We start from the raw sequence: 15,676 nt of genomic DNA on the forward strand, positions 1-15,676 counted from the left end.
AGGGTACTTCAAAGAATTATTATTAGAATAAATTACCCTTAAAGAAAAACAATTCTCATCATCTTTTCTTACTTGATATGTATATGTACATACGGTGTAGTACATATGTGTGTCCTCTGTGCATGTTATTAGAGGGTGTCAAGTGTCCATGAATGTGTATGTGAAGGCCAGAGGAGAACATTGGTGTCTTCATCTCACTCCACCCTATTCTTTTAAAACATGGTCTCTGAACAGGAAGTTTGAGATTTTACCTACGCTGGGTAACCAGAGAGCTACTTGTCTCTACCCTCCAATGCTAAGGTTACAGACACTTAGAGCTATGGGCCAGCTTTTTATTTGTTGGTTGGGAATTCAAGTCCTTGTGACTGTATATCAAACAATCTTATACACTACTCCATTTCCTTAAGCCCTGAATTCTTTACTTTTAATCTATACTTTCTTTTATCAATATTAAATCATTAAAGCCAGTAGAATGACTGTTTTATTTCATATATATTCCTTCATATTCCTTCAGGATATATGAAGAAGGAAAAAAGAAGGGAGAAGGAAGAAGGAAGGGAGAGATCATCAATGCATAAAACAAAATAAACAACTTTATATTCTTTACTCCTTTGTAGGGACCTTGTGTGTGTGTGTGTGTGTGTGTGTGTGTGTGTGTGTGTGTGTGTGTGTGTGTGTGCTTTCTTTTACCATGCTTGGTAACTTATATGAGTTAGATATACTTATCACTGGTAAGTTATAACAACTTTTCAGTCACATCATTTCAGTCTCAAATGATGTAGGAAAGGATGAGTCGATCAAGAGCAATCAAGTAACCCTGATGCTTTTGATATTTTTAACTATTATTTTGTCGTGTTAGTATTAGACTGAAAACCTGTCTTAATATACATTACAAGAAGTATAAAGTTGATCACTCAAAGACAACATAGAAAACAAAGCAATTGGGTTTGAGAACATGGATCAGCTGGTTAAAGTGCTTTCTATGCAATCAAGGTGGCCCGAGTTCAAACACCCAGCTTCCATGCTCCAACTGGGCTTGGTGGCATTAGCCTATAATCCCAGCACTGGAAAAGTAGATTCAGGAGGATCCCTGGAGCTCAATGAACACTCACTGCAGCCTAGTTGGTAAGTCTCAGGTTCAATGAAAGATTTTGCTTCAAAAAATAAGGAGAACATTTAAGAAAGATACCTGACATTAGTTCTGCATCTGGCTTCCCCACATATGCACACATACCTTCATAAACACATGCATACACATATGAACACACAAAACAATGAAAAGTTTAATATTTAACAAAGCCTTACTTATAGGAGCAATAATGCTATGGGGTAGCTCTCTCTCTCTCTCTGTCTCTCTCTCTCTCTTCTCTCTCTCTCTCTCTCACTCTCTCTCTCTCTCTCACACACACACACACACACACACACACACACACACACACACACACACATCACAGTCCCACACAAACAACCACACATACTAGTTAGTGTATGAATCAGTTCATATAACTATAAGAATATCACCTATAAGTAAGATTCTCACTCTGTTTATATAAGATGAATAAACTCATAAGAATTCATCTTTCAGCTCGTCTGAAACTGGTCAACAGTGTGTGGGGACTTGTATTTTCATATGAGTGAAACCACACCCACTGACAGCACATGACGTTAGGCCCTTCCAGAAATCAGTGACTCAGAAAATTTTCCACTGTCTGATTTTCCTGATCACTTTGCACAGCAAATGTGTGAACTGCTTTCATTTTTAACTTTGAAAATTTGCTGCCCTGTCTTAGCTTCAAGGAAAACAGCATCAGCTTTCCAGGGGATGTAGATCCTAGAGGACTTTGAAGTCGCTGACACATCACTTGCCTTGTGTGCTTCTCCGGTTGTCAGCAGCCAGCATTGCCTGTGGTGAGAGGTTTCACACTATTCTTCATGAGTGGAAAAAAAAAGTCTGGAGACCCTTAGGGATTCTTGACCTATAAAGTTATTTGCAAATAACATCCTAGTTCAAACAAATGTGAAGATATGATTTCACTCATTAAAAACGACGGGAATATCCCATTTCTTTTCAGACAACCTTAACTCCAAGTCTGTAGGTCCTCTCTAAGGTCAGATTTCATCTCAAGTCTGAAAGGTTTGTTTTAGACCTGTGTTTGCTTGTTTGTTTGTTTTACCAGTTTTTCTAAGCGTCTAGTTCCAATAATATGGGCTCAAGTATTAATTAGTGAATTTGAATTTTCAAAAGGAACCAAGGACAGATCTGAAGCCAAGTATAGTGTAGTTTGACTCCATCTCTTCTGTTTGCTAGCCCTCTGCAGAGTGTATTTCCTGAGGCCCTGTGAGGAAGACAGAGTGATGTATGTAAGAGAACAGGCTTCCCCATTTATTAGCTATAGGCCATGAACAATTTTTTGTACTCTCTGGGACAATTTTCTAACCCCTGTGAGCATCAATCCCCTTGGCTGTAGCATGATCTTCCTGCTAACTGTCCTTGTGAAATGTTGAGTTCATTCTCAAATCATTCATATCTGCTTGTCTGTCTCCAATGGTTCCTCTAGCCCTATCTCACTATTTGCTTCCTGTCTTTTCCTTTTCATACATTTACTGTTTTATCTGAGCTGATTTTTATTAACAATTTTGAGAACTTTGAAGGTTTGTTTTTTTGGTGAGTGGGTGTGTGTAGGTATGCACGTGTTACATGTGTCCCTGAAAACATACTTTGATCTCCAGGCTTTTACAATAAAGGATTTACCTACTGGTAAATCTCACCTCATCCCAACTTTTCTTAGTATACATAGTATTAGATTTTGTTTCTCATTTTCCTAGAAAATTTATTTTTGCTGTCTCTTTTCTCCTACTTCTCCCTTCATCTTCTAGAAGCCTCATCTCACCATGTACCTTTCTACTGACCCTGTAACCTCCTTTCTCCTTTAATGTCATTTTTGTGCTTTAGTCCTTCTCTACCTGCAGCACAAACCCACTTATATACATACATGTAAACACTGTCTGTTGTCTAGGATAAGCATTTGAGAGAGAACATGTGATTATTTTTTTTATCAAGTCTGTGTTACCTGGCTGAATAAAGTACTTCCCAGCTCTATCCATTTACTTATAAAATTCTTGATTTCAGTTTTCTTTACAGCTGAATAAAGCCCTATTTTTATTCCACATTTTTATTATCAATTCATCTATTGATGTACACCTAGGCTCGCACCATTTCCTTGTTATTGTGAACAATACAACAGTAAATATAGGTGTGTTCTCATCTTTGTGGTAAGTTATAGAATCCTTTAGGTATAACCCTAAGCATGTTTAACAGGGCCATATAGTAGTTTTATTTCTAATGTTTTGAGAAAACTCTATTGGATAAAGTACTATAAATATGATCTAGTTCTCCTGTCTCTGTTACCAGCTAAAATTATCACCTATTTCTTATATTCAAATAATAAACCAAATACATAAGTTTCAGTGTCATCAAATAGCATATGTGTCATATGTTCAGTTGAAAGACTGAATACACACACACACACACACACACACACACAATCAAGTGGCACATAGTAAGCAAGATATCTCTTTAATATCTCATAATTCATGATTCCATTGCCGGGTATGTTTACTTTTTATTTTATTTTACTACATTGTTTTCACTTCATTTTATATTGAGACACAAATATGCTTCTTATTAAAAATGATCTAGAACAGTAAATCCCATGCAATAAGAGTGTTAACCATTGTAAACTCTGCCATGTCTCTGAGAAGCAGAGGAATTATCTTGTTATCAATTTAATAATGGAACATCGAAGTAAATGATGCTATCCACTGACACTAGTAAACACTGACTCTCTGGGGAAATTCATGTGTGTGAGCACTGTCAATCTAGATAGATATGGACATATTAAACATACTACCTTCAATCCATGAATGTACTCTTTCTGGATGCCTTAATAAAAAGATTGCTTATTTTGATACAGAAAAGTTATGCAGTGTATCTTGACATTTCTGATCTCTAGTGCCTTTATTTAGAAAATATGTAGAATTTTTGGTAAATAGCTTAATAAGTCTTATCTTGATGTTTTTAATCCTTCAGCATAATTTACCTGCAAGTATGCCTCTGAGCTTTTAATGAATGAAGTATTGACAACTCCATAAGGGTATATGAAGGAGATATAATGCCTTTCTTACCATTATTTCCTTTGGGAAGCTTTCTGGAAACTATAACTAATATTTTTATTGTTTTACATTAAAATGCCTCTAGATCTAATTCAGATAGTTATAGAATGATTTCTTATATTAAAAATATCACACATTTTCTCATGAGAAAATATGACAAGAAAAGTCAAAATTATAACCATAAACAAAATGAACATAAATGTCACAAAAATAGTGAAAACCTCAGTATATAATTATTCTGTAGATAAGCAACAAAAAAAGCAAGAAATAAATTCAGTTTGATGGTTTGTAAAAAATCATGTGTTAGAGTCTTAGATTCCTGTTGCACATTACATTGTATTAGTAGACAGAGAATTTAGGTAAGTCCTGGAAGCAATGGCATCCACCCTACGTACTTTAAAAAGGAAGAGCACATATGGTCAACAGAAAACATGAAGATAGATCAGGGGTTTTGAAAAGGGCTCTGGAAATTGATTCTGAGCTATTACTGCTCTCCTCATCTCACCCAAGAATATTTGAGAATCAAGAGAAAGTCTTTTTGCTATAACATCATTTGACCTCCTCTGCTTTAAAGCCTTCTAGACAGTCATTTGGATATCCTACAGATTGCAAGAAAACTTATATGTTCCAAGCCAAACTCTTCATCTTTTCCCCAAGTTTTTACTTCAGGCCAATTTTAACTTTAGTGAGTGGACCTGGTAAGTGCACTGCTTGACTGACTGAGAATTGTCCTCTGATACTTTCATTACTTTCTACAATAAACCCTGCTCTTGCAACTGGAGTAATCTCCACCTCTGGCAAGTGCAGATCCTTCCCATTGCAACTCCGCCACCCTCTCTGGTCTATCAGCATTAGTACAGTTCAAGTCATTCTTTTTTATTATTAGGTCCCATCGCAAACCTAACAACTGGCAGATACTTAAGATTCTGACTTTGGGTTGGCACAAAAATCCTTGAAGAAATTTTCACCATTCCCATTTTAAAGTGCTTTTTAAAATTAAAAGTAAGTTGTTAAATATGTGTGCATTTTTTTTCTGAATAAATGAATGTACTCTGCTCAGTTCAGATAAAATCACTTGTATAAATGATTTAAGGATGGACCATTTAGTACTGATGAACCAATCAGTATACACTACCCAAGGGTAAACTATCTCCTGCTCTCCACATTCCATAGTTGCCTGTCTTTCTCTGTCTAGGTTTGAGATCTGGTGACTTCTCCACATTCCATGTTATCACATCCATATGTGCTTTGTAAGAAGGGATGCTAGTTTATAATTCTACTACAACCACGGCAAACACATGTTGCTCCAACTCTCTTTTATGAATCAGATTCCTGGAAGAAAACAGATAAAACCCTCAGTTTTGTACTTATTAGAGTAAGGGTTCGTGAAAGGAGTATTTACAAAGATGTAGACTGTGTAGTAAAATGACAAGGAGCAATGAAGAGCTGTTGTCATTTCAAGATCAGATGGCTGGTGAAAGAGGCCACCAGACAGAAGGGAGTGCATCTACAGCCATCTCACTCTGCATGAAGGGAGCCACCTCTCTTCTCATTTTCATATTGCTCCATACAAAGCCCTAGATCAGCCATAGACACTGCATGCAAGAGAAGGCATTGAACCAAGAGAACAAGCGGAAGATGTCAAAGACATTTTGCAATTTTCCAGAGTAGCTGTCAAACATGTATATGAATATATGTAAGCTATTGACACTGTACCCTGCTGCATTGAATTTTTCTTATACATTCCTTTGCCAATAATTTTCAGATATGCTGTGCTTGCAATCCCTTCTACCAAGTTCTGCAGCACCCAGCCCTTACAGTCTTTGCCATACCCAAGTGGAGTCACATCTTTGTCCACGAATGAAACCCCTCAGCAGATCTTCATGTCTCCAGACTAAAGTTGAAACTGTGAGGAAACGATATATGGCTCTTCATAATTGGGCTCATGTGTATAGGGCAAGCATCACAATCATTATGCCTGCCACCTTTCCATATGTATTTTATAGTCAATCAGTACCAAGCCACTTGTTCTTTCAATTTTGAACTCTGTCTTTGTTTGCAAAGGCTCCTTTGTTCTCCAGCTGTGCCAGATCTTCCACTGTGGAATCCTAGTCTTTCTCTGAGATGCTGCAATTACATTCTCTGTAAATTCCCACCAGTACTATCAATTTTTATGCCATATTGTATATTTCTTACCCGAGAATTTTTTGACCTATTTACTTGCTTCAGTCCCCTGCTTTTTATATTGTGATCAACATGACAACATTGCTCATTTTCATTTCTTTCTTTTAAAAGTCTCTGTATTTGCTGTCCAGGAAAGACATTGATTTTTAATGGCTCATGGGCATCTGATGACAACTATACTAGCTTGCAGGTGTACTTGATAAAGCCATCCTAATTTCTCTAATTTCTTCCAGGTACTTGGCTATGAATGGATGTGGCAACAATGATAAGGGCTTAGGAAATACTTTTTAAATCTCACCCAAATCATCAGAAAAAGCAAATGAACCAAAAATTGCCAAAGTAAAACCAAACCTTCAGCAATTACTAGCCATTGATTTTGTCAGCTCCAGAATTCTTATTCCTGATATCAAGCTGGCCAGTATCCCATTCCCAAGCATTAGAGAGGGACAGCTTACAAGAAACTCCACTAGGTTTCCCTAGACAAAAGTGAAGCTATTGTAGCCTAGTTCTAGAGGGACCTAGTTTAAGATTTATGAATGAAGAAAAGAGTTTGCAGCTGCTTAAACATCTGTATGACAATAAATAATGCGACTCTTATTTTGGTTCAGCCCTTTAGAAGAGGAGCAGAGACGGACAATAGGAATTCTGATTTTTAAGGTTTTTTTTGGTAAGTTATGTGTATGAGCATTTTGCCTTTATGTATGTATGTATGTATGAACTCCTCACATATGCCTGGTGCTGTAGCAGCCAGAAGACAGTATCAGATGCCTTGTAGATGAAGCTATAAATGGTTGTGAGCCACATGTGTGTGCTGGTAACTGAACCTGTGTCCTATGCAGGAGGAGCAAGTGCTCTTTTTTTTCTTTTCTTTTCTTTCTTTCTTTTTATTTTTCGAGACAGGGTTTCTCTGTGTAGCTTTGGAGCCTATCCTGGCACTTGCTCTGGAGACCAGGCTAGCCTTGAACTCACAGAGATCCACTTGCCTCTGCCTCCCGAGTACTGGGATTAAATGTGTATGCCACCACGCCTGGCAACAGCAAGTGTTCTTAACCATTGAACCATGTCTCTAGATCAACAATAGCAGTTTCATAATAAAATGTTGCTTTGAAGTTAACACCCTGAAAGTCTTACTTATTCCTATGCTTTGTTTTCTCTGGGGAAACACATGGAATCATCATCACCAATAACCTTAAAGAATGTTACAAGTAAACTTTAAGAAAAATAGAAAATCTAGCAGTTTCATAACTATTATTATATCTCTTAATCAGTATTATGGTAAGAATCAATATTTGAATAGGGACAAACAGAATAGGACATTTACAGCTAAAGGAAAGAAGGCACCCACAATTAAAATATCTTTCTTTTCTTTTCATTGGACTATAGAAATGACTGAATATGGCTTCCGAAGGCAAGAGGATTTGAGTCAAAGGGGAAAAGTGACTTGTACAAACAGTACACAACTCGTTCACTGTTGGTTGACTAGAGATGGTTGGTTGACATGGATGAAGACAATGAACACAACAATCTGAAGAAGACGTTACTCTCATTCAGATCTGAGTTTGAGAAAGTCTACTCCTGCTCTCTATGGGTCTTTGGAGTCTTTCCTATTTCCCCAGACTGTGAATTTGTAATAGAAATTCTGAGCACAAGACAGGGTGGTTATCCTTCATTGCTCACCTACTAAATGCTAGGGACTGGACTAACAGTGTCAACAATGGTGTTATGCCAGCATGCTTTATGCTCTTAGCCTGGTAGAGAAGAGGAACATTACAGGCACTAAAGGTGTACTTGGCATGAACAGAGGCTGGTGCACAAATAAAAGAGGTAAAACTCACTTGCAGGCAATTTCTCTACACTAGATGGCATAAATGCGAGAACTTGACATAGGAATTGAAATTTCTTGGGTAAAGAATGGCTCAGCTCAAGAACAAGGTGTTTGATATATCCAGGTAGAGATATGGGGAGAATGAAGCATGCTTAAAAACATTTTTAAAAGAATCCTGGTAATGCCTGAGAAAGGGATGAAGGAAGACTGTCAAGGAAGAAGTCACAACCCTAGTAAGAGAAATAACAAGGCTTTGGTCTTATTAGCAATGCTATGTAAACCTGGAGCTCTCCTTCACTTCCTGTAGGCCCCTTTTCTTCACCTCGAAGACAGAATAGAACAGCTGTGAATACTTGGCTTTATTCTGGTCTGTGAGTAGCCACAGACAATCTCAGTTCATTTTCTGTCAAGTTCATAGACTAGTCGAGTGAAAGGAGGGTGTGATTATGGCTAGGAGGAGTTGGTGGGAGGAAGGCAGCGCCTTCTTTTGTTCATTCCCTTTCAGACCTGACATTAGCCAAAAGAAGAGAGCACAAAATGACACCGCATGCCCCTGCTGTGGGGAGGGCAGAATTGGTCATGGGCAATTGTGAGCACCAGAGCTGACATAGTACCCCGGTGACCTGAATGAGTTAAGGCATTGTCCAGAGTCTCTCACTTACAACTGGGAAGAATTTTGCCATTGAGAGTCAGATTGAATAGGTCCATTTTTGTCCATTGTGATTTCAATGACAGGTCCAGTTTGCTCTGGTCTAAACTGACTCACCAAATCATGCACTCAGACAAGTGAATCGCCAACCCCTTGACACATTGCAGAATCTCTGCAGTGTAACAGCACTATCACTTCAGGCTGCAGCTGGGGCATCCTCTCCCTTCTACTCCTATTCTCCACACAGGATACACTCCAAAGCTTCCCTAGTCCAGATTTTAAAATAAGGGATTGATATTGTTACTTATCTTTCTGTGTGTTATAGGTGGTGAATCTGCAATAAAAGCAGACATGCAACAAGAGAGGCAGCTATTTCTCCTGATTCCCACATTTGCTCTTCTTTAATAAACCAGTCCTATGTTACATCTGTTCATTATTTCATGTACAGATTTCTTAGGTATGGAATAATAACATTTACTTTTGCCTACTCATGATGATACCATTTCAGTCAAATCCAAAGTAATTTTTTAAAAAATCTTCAGAGCTATTCATAAAACTTTTTGAATGATATCTGGTAAGTTCTTACTATCATTCAGATCAAAGGCTGTGTTGTAGAATGTTCTCTAAAGTAATTGGTTTCAGAGTGCTACATGGTTTCATTATAAAACCTCTCCTAGAGTGGTTGATACCCCAGGCCATGATACTGCTGAGGGAGTGATGCAGGAAAGTAAAAAGATAAGTGAGAATGTGGTCTGAACACTATTGATCATGGTAGTACTTCCTTACTCTTCAGGCAAGAAAGAGAAATACAGAAATAAGATCTTCTGAAAGATGGCATATAGTCTCATAGGTTAAAGTACAGAACATTTATCTTAGTAAGAAAAAAATGCAAACTGATTGAAAATGTGTGTTTTCAATATTTATCATACGTATACCACTAACAAGTCTGTATAACACTTAATGTGGAGTTGGGGGTCAATGATTCTTCCAGGATCCTGGTCACTTTCAAAGGACCAATGGTCAAGAGCTATCCTCCTCTCTACACAGAAGGTTTAGCATAGGGATGATAGAGCCCTCCTCCTCTCCGGACTCTAGTGTTAGCATTGAAATGGGTAGACTTTGCTATTGCATTTTGGATTCTTTTCTAAACAAATGCAAAATCTCTCTCTCTGGTCTTCTCCTTACAAAAATATTATAGAGTATACAATTAAGCTGACATCTTTAATAAACTGATAGTTTACACTCTGAAAACAGTTTGGTAAGATATTGTTAGGTAAATTACAATGACAATTATTAAAATAGGTGACAGAGTTATAACTCTATAACTATACCTTTTAACTGAATATTAGTCATTTCTTTACTATTTTTACTAAAAATTTATTGGTATAATATTAGTTATAATTTTTAATAATGGAAACTTATGATGTTATAACTAAAACTTTTTGAACTCCACCCTCTCTTTAGTAGCCCTTTTTTGTTACTCAGAGGAGCACACAAACCTGGTACTTGATAAACAGAGGCTTGAGGTTATAAAGATTTCTCTATAGTGGGGTTCTTATACTTAAACTTCACTAGAAAAAAAGGTATATTAGACATTTTTACAATGGCCTTCATTCACATTCTAGGGTTCCACCTAAGTTACCAGTTATATTCAACTCCTTCTGCACAGTTACATAAAAATGTTCTCATCTGACTCTTGACATTATTTTTTTAATTGCTTACATTTTTGAAAGTTTCATGTCTTATTTGACATAACTGCATACACATTACACATATTGACTTCATTTTATTGTCTGCAATTAATCAATTATTTGCAATTATAATAAAATAACAGTAAATACAACTTTAAAAATATCGTAAATGCCAGTTCTTGGTGGTTTACAAAGCTCTTACAAAGAGTTTTTGTTATTATCATTGTTTTTTATAATCTTCATTCCTTTGCATGGACTGAAATTAAAGTTTATTACTTAGAAGCTGCAGAAGGCAGCTCTCTAATCGGTATCAGCCTGAGAGTTGGGAAGAACAGAAAAGAAGTAGGAGGGCAAGAGAATCAAGAAGCACTAGGGCAGAGAAGGTGTGGGATATTGGTAGGCATATTCTAGAGATCCTGAGTTCAATTTCCAGCAATGACATGGTGGCTTACAATCATCTATAATGAGTTCTGGTGCTCTCTTCTGGAGTGCAGGCATACATGCAGCAAGAACCCTGCATACATAAGACAGAAAAAGAAAGAAAGAAAGAAAGAAAGAAAGAAAGAAAGAAAGAAAGAAACAAAGAAACAAAGAAACAAAGAGAGAGATAGAGATAGAGACAGAGAGACAGAGAGAGAGACACACGGAGAGAGAGAAAGGAAGGAAAGAAGGAAGGAAGGAAGGAAGGAAGGAAGGAAGGAAGGAAGGAAGGAAGGAAGGAAGAAAAGTCTCTATTAAAAAAAAAAAACTTGCCAAGCTTTCATAAATACTTCGGAGAAGAACAAAAAGTCATTCAAAAGGATACAAGAAGACATTAGGCAGGATTTGAAACTAGTCTCAAATGATAGGGCTCAGGAAATAGAATGGTTGTCTCAACACCTATAGGTGGCAGAGGAAAGCAAGGAGGGTGTAACTCTTGGCTCATCAACAGTGGCATGTCTGTTAGATGGGATAACAGGGATGGCAGGAATGACAGGGAGGTATAAATAGTATCCATACTTCTAAGTTCTAAGGAATGTATTCGCCAGAGGGTATATATATTTTTCCAGAAAGCAAGAGGAAGATGCAGTGGTTCAAGAAAATAGGAAATTACCAGGAAATGCTCTGAGATTCATATTGCAGAGGAGAGTACAATGAAGGATGGCACAAAGACCATGCTATGACAGTGCTCCTTGTAGCATTCCTGAATATTCCCAATGTGTGAGAAATTTAAGGCTATGATTTGAAGAAACACATCATCACTTCTGCAGCATATACAAATTCACTTTCTTGGTACCTCTCCTGATTCTTCGATAAGCCTTTGAGAAAATTGTGTTTTGATATATACTCACTATACATTGTGTCAGCTACATGAAAACAACTTCTTTAAGTGTATCGGGTATTTTGAACACATTTACACCTCATCCTCTGTCATTTCTCTCTCCTGCTGTAATCTTTCCCCCACTATCTTCTGTTTTGTATCATTCTGGATAGTTAGATAGATGACTGATGGATTGATAGATGATAGATAGATAGATAGATAGATAGATAGATAGATAGATAGTGTTTATGAAAAAAAACCTTATGATCCAAAAATATAATGAGGGAAAACACACTATATTCACCACTTTGAGACTGGCTTATTTCACTAAATACAATAATCTTCAACAGTATTTATTTTCCAGCAATGGATACTCTTCTTTAAGGCCCAATAAAACTTTATTGTGCATACCTGCCACATTTTCTTTACCAGATCATCTGCTCATAGACAACTATACTGATTCCTATTACCTGTTATCAACAGTGCCACTATGAATGTACATGAACAGGTATTTTTGTGGGATGGTGATTTAAAGTTCTTCCGGTAAATAACCAGTAGTGCAGCAGGGTCATGTGGTCGTTCTATGCAAAGCCTCCATGACGATTTCTGTAGTGACTGAACTAATATACAGTCCCACCAGCAGCATGTAATTTAATGACTCCCTATTCTCCACATCCTCACCAGCATTTGCTGCTGTTTGTTTTCTTTGTGATCATCATCATCTTGACTGAGAGGAGTTGAAATCTCAATGCAGTTCTAGTTTTTATTTGCCCTATGACTAAGAATGTTGAACTCTTCCCCCCAATGTTGATTGCTCACTTGGATTTCATCTTTTAACAATCAACTCTTCATTTCATTAACTCATTTATTAATTGGGTTACTAGGTCTTTTGTATTTATTTCTTGAATTCTGCATATGTTCTAAACACTAATTCTCTCTCTCTCTCTCTCTCTCTCTCTCTCTCTCTCTCTCTCTCTCACACACACACACACACACACACACACACACACACACACACACACACACATTCCTGTTCTGTGTACTTTCCACTACACACTTAACCAGTTGTTTCCTTTTCTGTGCAAAGGTTTAATTTATTGTGAAAAGTTAATGGTATATTTTTGATACACATATCCAAATGGTAATCTTTGTATTGGAAGTCCTGAGCCTCAGAATAAAGTAACTTTCTTGAATGATTTCCCTGGGCATTATCTCAGGAGCCAACATAAATGTATGCCTATTTTTGCTTGGCCAAATGATTGACATTTTGTGCAGCCAGAAGTTCATCCCTTCATCACACACAGGCAATAATACAAGCTCCTGTTTGTCTATTCTAGGAAATGACTAAGAAAACATAACCCCAATCCTCCACTCTACACTAGGTACCAAAATAATTTCACAGCTGATTTAAAACTCTTACCCTTGTCTTCATGCCCCAAGTGTGATGTGACCTGTCTAGGCAGGAAACCATCAGAGCGCTTTCCCCCATCCTCTTTCTGCTTTGTGTTCCCCTGCTCCCAGCAGTGCTCGGTTCCTATAGTTAACCTCACAGAACAAGATAAAGCTTTCTTGCCCAATGAAGCAAGCAGTTAAAAAAAAGTTTCTCCTTAAAAATGTACCTCTGTCTCAATTTTTCCCAGAAATAGATATTAATCCTGCCCCCTTTGCCAACTCAGTCAATAGTCAAAGAACCTCAGAATATAAAAATTCTCAGTAATTTTCTATGTTGCTCACATCAAACTATTTCATTATATCCAACTAAAATGAAGTACAAAATGGAAGACAGTATGTGTTCACCTCTGGAAAGATCTCATGTATTTTCTAAGCATGTGATCCCACTGGCTTCTCTCATATGTAGTTCAGGGGAACTGAAAACCTGGCTATGCACTTACCATTCAGTTAAAATGCTCTCTTCCATTATTCAATATGAACAATAACAACAGCATGTAAGTCACATTACACATTATAACACTGACCTCACCTTGATAATATGCTTCAGGTAATCAAGCCATTTTCTGAAGAACAATCATATTCTTTAGGGCAGTGATAACCTTGTACAAATTCTTTACAGGTGAAATTATGAATTTAGCCATTGATTTTTCTCATCATTCATGATTTTGCCCTGCAGTTCTGTAAACATCAGAATACAGCCTCAAAATCTATTGTTGCTTAAATCTATTGTGAAAAAAATGTAGATGAAATCTTCAAATTCTAAACAATAATTGGTGGACAAATGGAAAGATGACATTTATCAATTTTATGACCAGTAAATACTAGCTTGAATGATTGCATTAAATGAGGCACTGCATACCATTTAGTATGACTGTTAGTAAGACTGAACAGTGACATCATGAGTGAGACCAAAGCTGTAGAGGTATGAAGGAAAAAGTTCTATCACAAGAAAGCTTCAGTGTGAGCTCACGAAAGTGAGCACATAGCTGCCTCTGATGAAAACATTCAGCCCACAAGGAAAGAACTAACCACAAAATAAATAAGAACCCCGAAATCTATTTTTAGATTTAAAAAATTACTTAATGGCACCTCTTACAAAAGTAATGATTTGGAAATTGATAATGAACATCATTAAAGTAGGCATGTGTCAAATTTTGCTCAAAGTTCATAAAGGCATTTTTACATTTGTTGATGGTGTAGCAATAAGATAAGTTTGTTCTCAGAATATGAATATGTGAATATTGTTATGGTTAGACTTCCATATTAATTTACACTGAGAAAATGGTGTTTGGATGTTGCTTTAATAGACTATTAGATAGATAAAGCATTAGAAATATTAAAACATATCCAGAAAGATAGGTCAGAGGACAAAGTATCTAGCACACAAATCTGGTGATCTTAGTTTAATCCCTGGAAAGCATGTAAAGATGGAAAGAAAGGACTAACTCCACACTGCTGTCCTCTGCCATCCACATGTATCATGGTATGTATACTACCTCCACACAGATGGTACACACACACACACACACACACACACACACACACAGAGAGAGAGAGAGAGAGAGAGAGAGAGAGAGAGAGAGAGAGAGAGAGAGAGCTTAAATGAACAGAAGTGCATTATAACAGGGGTGTAGGATGATGCCCTGATCAGGGAAATGCTATGTCTTCTCTGGATCAATAGACAGAGAGGTAGACAGTATAGCTAATTGCACTGTGTACTAGAGAGTCTGAATTGTCAGACTTTGATTCCTGGTTTGACATTTTCTAGTTTTCCAGGACTTTTGCCCTGGAAAATTTACTTTTAAGGTTTAGGGTTGTTTCCTATTCAGAGAGTGAGGGTAATGATGCCTTTAAACAAGAGTCATTAAATAATACTCTTAAAGCCTTGTTAACGATTAACAATAAAGAATGTCTATTACTTATCATAACAGCCAATACCTAAGTGGTCTGTTACTAATAATTAACTATTTATTTATTTATTTAAATTTATGTGTATGTGTGTGTCCCTGTCAGTGTTAGCCAAGGCCAGAAGAGACCATCAGATCCCCTGGACATAGAGTTACAGTTGATTGCAATCTACCCAACATAAGTGTCAAGATGTAAACTCAGTTGCTCTTGAAGATGATCTAGGGCTCTTATCCTCTAAGCCATCTCCCCAGCTCCAGTCATCATTAACTATCCCTGACCCATGGGCATTAGCAACATATAATTCTGAAGGGCTTGTATCTAAAACTTAATACTGTCCTCTTGGCATGAAGGATGCAGTAGTAAGAGGAGATTATCAATAACCAAAGAGATATATATTATATATTAAATATATATTAATATTAATTATATATATAATTAATATATATTTAACATATATATTAAAAGGGACATCACCATGTAGTTAGTAATTGAAT

The 15,676-nt window shown here is 36.9% G+C and overlaps 1 protein-coding gene and 1 long non-coding RNA gene across 4 annotated transcripts in view; one reads left to right on the forward strand and one right to left on the reverse strand.

Moving 5' to 3' along the window:
- Dpyd (dihydropyrimidine dehydrogenase) overlaps positions 1-15,676 on the reverse strand; it is an 830,055-nt gene that overhangs the window by 301,994 nt on the left and 512,385 nt on the right. The window lies entirely within an intron of this gene.
- Positions 1,691-10,051, forward strand: LOC103159208. 3 transcript variants are annotated; one of them, XR_003481214.2, is made up of 4 exons: positions 1,691-1,908; positions 5,939-6,081; positions 6,966-7,024; positions 7,741-9,193. It is a non-coding gene; the product is annotated as an uncharacterized LOC103159208 (long non-coding RNA). The 3 variants fall into 3 exon arrangements; XR_004771802.1 differs by lacking the exon at positions 5,939-6,081 and having other exon boundaries at positions 1,692-1,908; positions 7,741-8,181; positions 9,157-10,051; XR_003481215.2 differs by lacking the exon at positions 5,939-6,081 and having other exon boundaries at positions 1,692-1,908.

The sequence above is a fragment of the Cricetulus griseus genome (genome assembly GCF_003668045.3).
Source record: "Cricetulus griseus strain 17A/GY chromosome 1 unlocalized genomic scaffold, alternate assembly CriGri-PICRH-1.0 chr1_0, whole genome shotgun sequence".
In the NCBI taxonomy this organism is placed as follows: domain Eukaryota; kingdom Metazoa; phylum Chordata; class Mammalia; order Rodentia; family Cricetidae; genus Cricetulus; species Cricetulus griseus.